General features: G+C 39.5%; 1 protein-coding gene across 1 annotated transcript in view; it reads right to left on the bottom strand.

The window, feature by feature from the left end:
* The window catches only part of LOC126470478 (zinc finger C4H2 domain-containing protein), a 174,342-nt gene that overhangs the window by 71,237 nt on the left and 97,105 nt on the right, over nt 1-6,000 (bottom strand). The window lies entirely within an intron of this gene.

Genomic DNA, 6,000 nt, shown 5'->3' with positions numbered 1-6,000 from the left:
TCTTACGTTTTATGTGATGACATAATAGGAGGAGATAAATAAAACATCATACTCAACCCAATACAAAAGTAAGTAAATGGCACAAAAAAATATATATAAAAATCTTACTGCCCCAAACACACTAACACTTACCCTGACAAAGCAAATACAGAAAATGTCCAACACTCAAAAAGAAAAATTGGTCAACACTCACCACATTTTGTGACTGTAATGCAGGCAGTGGGCTCATCATTCCGGAATGCATTCACCCATGAGACACAGGTCCCGTCCTCCAGGTTTGAGAGAGAGAGAGAGAGAGAGAGAGAGAGAGAGAGAGAGAGAGAGAGAGAGAGAGAGAGAGAACTTACAACTCACAGCCACATTTGATGTTTCTGCACGATGAAATAACCAGTGCCTACTATATCGCACATGCTGTTATCCCTCTGCTACTTCCTATTTCTTCAACAGGAAGAGTGCGTGCTTTTTCAGCAGGACAATGCACATCCACATGGGGCTGCTAAAATGTGACCTGGTCTTCATGACATAAAACAACTGGCCTGGCCAGCACAACCACCAGATCTATCATCAGATCTGTCACCAACTGAATATGCATGGGACATCATGAAATGGGAACTTACTCATTCTCCAGAGCCTACAAGAACCATTGTCGAACTGCAACACACAGCCCGAGGTGCATGGGACAATCTTTAACAGGCTGCCATTCTGCACTTCTATGATCTTTCCAGTGCTGCCACAGGAAAATACACTGTATATTCCTATGATCGTTTGGACACTATTCATTATGAGCTGTGTTTCATCGGACACGAATTTGTGATCATACGCTCCTAGAAAGATGAACTCCCTGTCACAAGACTTGCTTGAGGATGTTCAATTTTTTTTTTTTTTTTCAGCAGTGTATATCCCACAGAGCTGCTTTTTGTGCTACTTACATACATTTTTGCAAATCTTGAAGAGGTCATCAACCATGATTTTAGGTTTAACAACAGCATTTTACCAGATCAGGTCCTATTAGAGGTCCTGTGCTTAATCTTCTTCCCGCACATAACCTAATCAGAAAAACTACACGGTTATGAGGGGTAGGATGTCAAACTGGCCAATTGGGAGCAGGAGAGGCACCACAGATCACTTAATTTCCTCTGCCAGTACTTTCCCAAATAAATTAATAAAACTTTTTCAGCATGAGCAGGAAAGATTCAGGTTTCACACTCATAATAGTGAAAGTTAAAAAACCCAACAGAAATTTTTTATGCGCGTCAAATATCTATTTTTTTTCACTAACTATTGGTAGCACCTGTTTATGTAGGGACACTTTTCCTCATAAGGAAGATATATTCTTTGAAGATTTTTGCATAGCATACTTGCAGCTGTTTGAAACCCAAGAATTTATTTAACTGACGGAAAAATGAATTAGCACTTACATTTTAAGCTTCATGTTTAGGAAAAACTCAAAATTTGTAGTTGATTTTTTCAATTCCTACCAAATTTTTAACAGATTTCAGAAATTCTAGAATTTTGCATTAAGGAGTTGGTGTTTTCTAATCATACCAAAGGTTCAAAGTAATAGCACTTTTACTTTGTGTGTTATATGTACCTACATACACAAATTTGTGTTTGCAGAAAATGCCCATTATTGCTTGTTTCTATCTGGCATTCTTTTAAAACTGTACAGCACCATAAGTATGTTCTTTTTCACTTTCTATATCAGTTTACTTCTTTTTCACATTCCTATTATGCACTCTTCTTGATTCTGTCACCTCCAAAAATTATTTATCTGATGTCACTACATGCTCTGTCTATCATATAAAATGCTTTCATACAGTCCACTCTGGGCTTGGTTCCTATTTTCTCTAAAATATTTCCTGCTTTGCACACCATCATTAAAATGTGAAACTGCATCATAAACACCAACAGCAAATGTATTTCTTCACACAGAAGTGGTTTTTGACAATCTTTCCCATACACATTGGTTAAAACACTCATTTGGGTTTTGGATACAGCCAAGAAGAAATTTCTTCAGTAAGTTTTCATTTGGAAGGTCTTTGAATATAGGTTTGATGGATTCCATTACAGCAATTGGTAGAAAATTCCTGTGATGATCTTCACCACCAGCAATTGACCTTTGGTAACCACACCATGATTCACTTCTCTTTGGTCACTAGTTGTGGATAGGGTTGTTGTCTCTGGATATTTTGTGGAAGTATAAGGCCCAAACTTCTTGCTTTGTGTTTTGCAAGTCTCTTGTATTCCTTCTTACTGCCAAGTCATAATGTGTGTGCAGTTCTGCATCAGTCAGCTGCCCTCTCCCTTTTATTCCCTTTCCATCAAATAATTTTTATCCCAACAAATCTTGCCTTAGCTTTTTAATTATAATGCCAAGTCTTCTATGTACATGCCCCACACACTAACTTCTGCAAAATAGCGCCAGTTCCACATGGAGCACATTTTTGAACATGAAGGAACGCTTTACAGCTACCACTGCCAAGATACTTCACGTATCGCAGGTTGTGGGAGCAACTGATCTGGTAAACAAGCTGACAACTCCCTGCACTTCCATACCTCCACTTCAGCCTATATAGTTCACATTACATTCAAGACTTAGGATCCCTTTCAGACACCTATAACAAAATTTGCTCAAAACTTCAACATCTAGTACTTTGCCAATGTAGACAAATGTTGCTTAACAACTCCGTTCAATGAACTGTGCTCTTTCTTTTTACAAGATACCATCAAAAAGTGCTCATTATGTCCCTGTCACCATTATTTTCAGCAACGGATTCCTCAGCAGCACTTTTCATTGATGATTCTGTAACTTTTTTTACCCCACTAAGCAGTAAGCCATACAAAAGTATCCAGACATTTGGCTGAAATAGACTTACAAGTTCGTGGCTCCCTCCATCAGTAAAGCTGGAATTCAATATGGTGTTGGCCCACCCTTAGCCTTGATGACAACTTCCACTCTCATAGGCATATGTTCTATCAGGTGCTGGAAGGTTTCTTGGGGAATGGCAGCCCATTCTTCACACACTGCTGCGCTGAGGAGAGGTATCGATGTCAGTTGGTGAGGCCTGGCATCTCAAAGGTGTTCTATAGGATTCAGGTCAGGACTCTGTGCAGGCCAGTCCATTACAGGGATGTTACTGTCATGTAACCACTCCACCACAGGCCGTGAATTATGAACAGGTGCTCCATTGTGTTGAAAGATGCAATTGCCATTCACGAATTGCTCTTCAACAGTGGGAAACAAGATGATGCTTAAAACATCAATATCGGCCTGTGCTGTGATAGTGCCACGTGAAACATGATCACACCATAACACCACCTCGGAATTTTACTGTTGGCTCTACACACGCTGGCAGATGACGTACGTAGGGCATTCGCCATACCCACACCCTGCCATTGGATTGCCACATTGTGTAACGTGATTTGTCACTCCACACAACGTTTTTCCACTGTTCAATTGTCCAATGTTTATGCTCATTACACCAAGCAAGGCGTCATTTAGCATTTACCAGAGTAATGTGTGGCTTATGAGCAACTGCTCTGCCATGAAATCAAAGTTTTCTCACCTCCCGCCTAAATGTCATAATACTTGCAGTGGATCTTGACGCAGTTTGGAATTCCTGTGTGATGGTCTGGATAGATGTCTGCCTATTACACGTTATGACTATCTTCAACTGCTGGCGGTCTCTGTCAGTCAACAGAGGAGATCGGCCTGTACACTTTTTACTGTATGTGTCCCTTCACATTTCCGTTTCACTATCACTTCGGAAACAGTGGACCTAGGATTGTTTAGAAGTGTGGAAATCTCGCATACAGACATATGACAAATGACACCCAATCCCCTGACCACGTTCGAGGTCCGTGAGTTCTGCGGAGTGCCCCATTCTGTTCTCTCACGGTGTCTAACAACTACTGAGGTCGCTGATATGGAGTACCTGGCAGTAGGTGGCAGTACAATGCACCTAATATGAAAAATATATGTTTTTGGGGGTGTCTGGATACTTTTGATCACATAGTGTATCTCTAATTTTGCTGGAGGAGATGAAAGTTTTATCACAGCACAAAATGTTCTTGCTGCCTTCTGTCCCAAACTAATACAGCACATGCCATATGGAACCCTCACATTCACATCATATCCTTTGTTTATGATTGTAGATGTTGTGCAAGATGCACCAAGGTTGCATTTGCTGCAGAGTCCTGATAAGTTTGTAGCAAGGCCTTTCCTGGCACTGTCATCTTCCACCACAGAAACACACTGCACAACAAGCAATGCTTGCACATAACATTGTCCAATATTAACTGTGACAGTAAATTAATGTCAACAATAATATTGCACAAACCCTCACATCCACTGTCTCCAAGTTGATTAGTGCAAAAACAAGTTTCCTTCTTGAAGCACTCAGTAGTGGTTCGTTTACCTGCACAGAGGTTGCAGTCTTCTGCTTGAGGTGTATCTGTTGCCTGGTAACTTCGTTAATGGTTGAAGCAATGAATCCTAGGCATCGTGTGTGATAATAGGCCACAAACAAGCACGAAACAATGCAGCCACGTGAAAATTGATTAGAAATTCATAAAATCACACTGCAAGACTTTCAAAGCAGAGAGAGGGGAGAAAAAAAAAAGAAAGAAAAAAATAATAATAATAATAATAATATCAATGCACATTGATAGCAGCAGAGAAGTATCAATATCAATAGTCCTTTGACAATCCCTGGCAAAAATATATACGTTTGAATTCCACAGAGCGAAATAATTATTTAGTGCTACACTGGATACTACTGACAATGAGGAAGTATATATGATGGTTTCCTATAAATCAGTATCACTATGAGTGTGAGCTATCATATCATTTTAAGATGTCTGCCTCACTCCTTGTTCCAATGTCGTATTTTTACCTAGAGGTAAGAGATTCCCTAACACACTGGTCCCTCGACATGGAAACTTCCCTTTTCCTTGCCCAATTAGTATATTTTCCTCCTAGTAAAAACTGACTCTGCTCTGGAATCCCAAGCAATGTGTTTACATTTATTTGTGGCTTATACCTCCAAACTGGAAGAGATGGCACAAGAAATGGCAAGAGCTAAATTTAAGCTGTCCATCATTTTAGGCATGAGCAAATTATAGATTAGCTGAACAGTATTTGTCACAAAAAGAGACAATCTTAATAATTGTGGGACAAAAACAGTATAATCATTTTGACAATCAGTACAAAGAACATACCCACTAAATATACAAAAAAATGTTCAATTTCTAGTATTGCAGATCTGAAAAGGCACTTGACCTTCTGATGAGCTGCTAATAAAAGGACAATGTCAAGGAATATCTGAATGGTTGTATAAGCAATATAATTTCTTGCTATCTAGGTGGTTTAGTTGACAGACTGGACTGATAATGTGTTGTGACATGAGCTTGGTTGGGTCCCACTTTAAGGGATGTGTGTGTTACTGAATTAATGAGTTTCATCTTTAGAAAATATGAAATTTTAGATCAGCAAAGGTATCACAATTATTAATAAAATATATTGGGTTCTCTAAAGGGCAAGGCAACTGGTTACTACATCACTTAATTTCTTGTCAGAAGGTCTGATGACCTCAATGAGCAACTGCAGCCTGCTTGAGAGTGTGTCATTGGGACTGACAACAAACTGGCCATGTTACACTATCTTCTCCCAGGCAAATAGGAGTGCTATTCAAAAAGCCACCTCAGTTGCTAGGCACGGGATAGGCTAGTTTTATTGCTGCATTTGTTTTATCTGTCCCCACACGAAGCCTCAAGTGGGGAGAGGTCACTAATCACCACCCACTTCTTTCTGATCTGTAAACCACCTTTTATTCATTGTTGATACACACATTTGAGGAATGCCTCTTGCTAGAAATCAATTAATGAGTAGTATGAATCCAAACAGTTATTTTGTGAAGCATTGAAAATACACAGGAATATATCCAAGCACATCAATAGTCATAGTGAGAAGATTAATATATTTAGGGTCGAAACAGGCAG

This window comes from Schistocerca serialis, chromosome 3, assembly GCF_023864345.2.
Source record: "Schistocerca serialis cubense isolate TAMUIC-IGC-003099 chromosome 3, iqSchSeri2.2, whole genome shotgun sequence".
In the NCBI taxonomy this organism is placed as follows: Eukaryota; Metazoa; Arthropoda; class Insecta; order Orthoptera; family Acrididae; genus Schistocerca; species Schistocerca serialis.
Note: the sequence above shows the minus strand (reverse complement) of the source record. Positions and strands in the feature narration are given on the sequence as shown.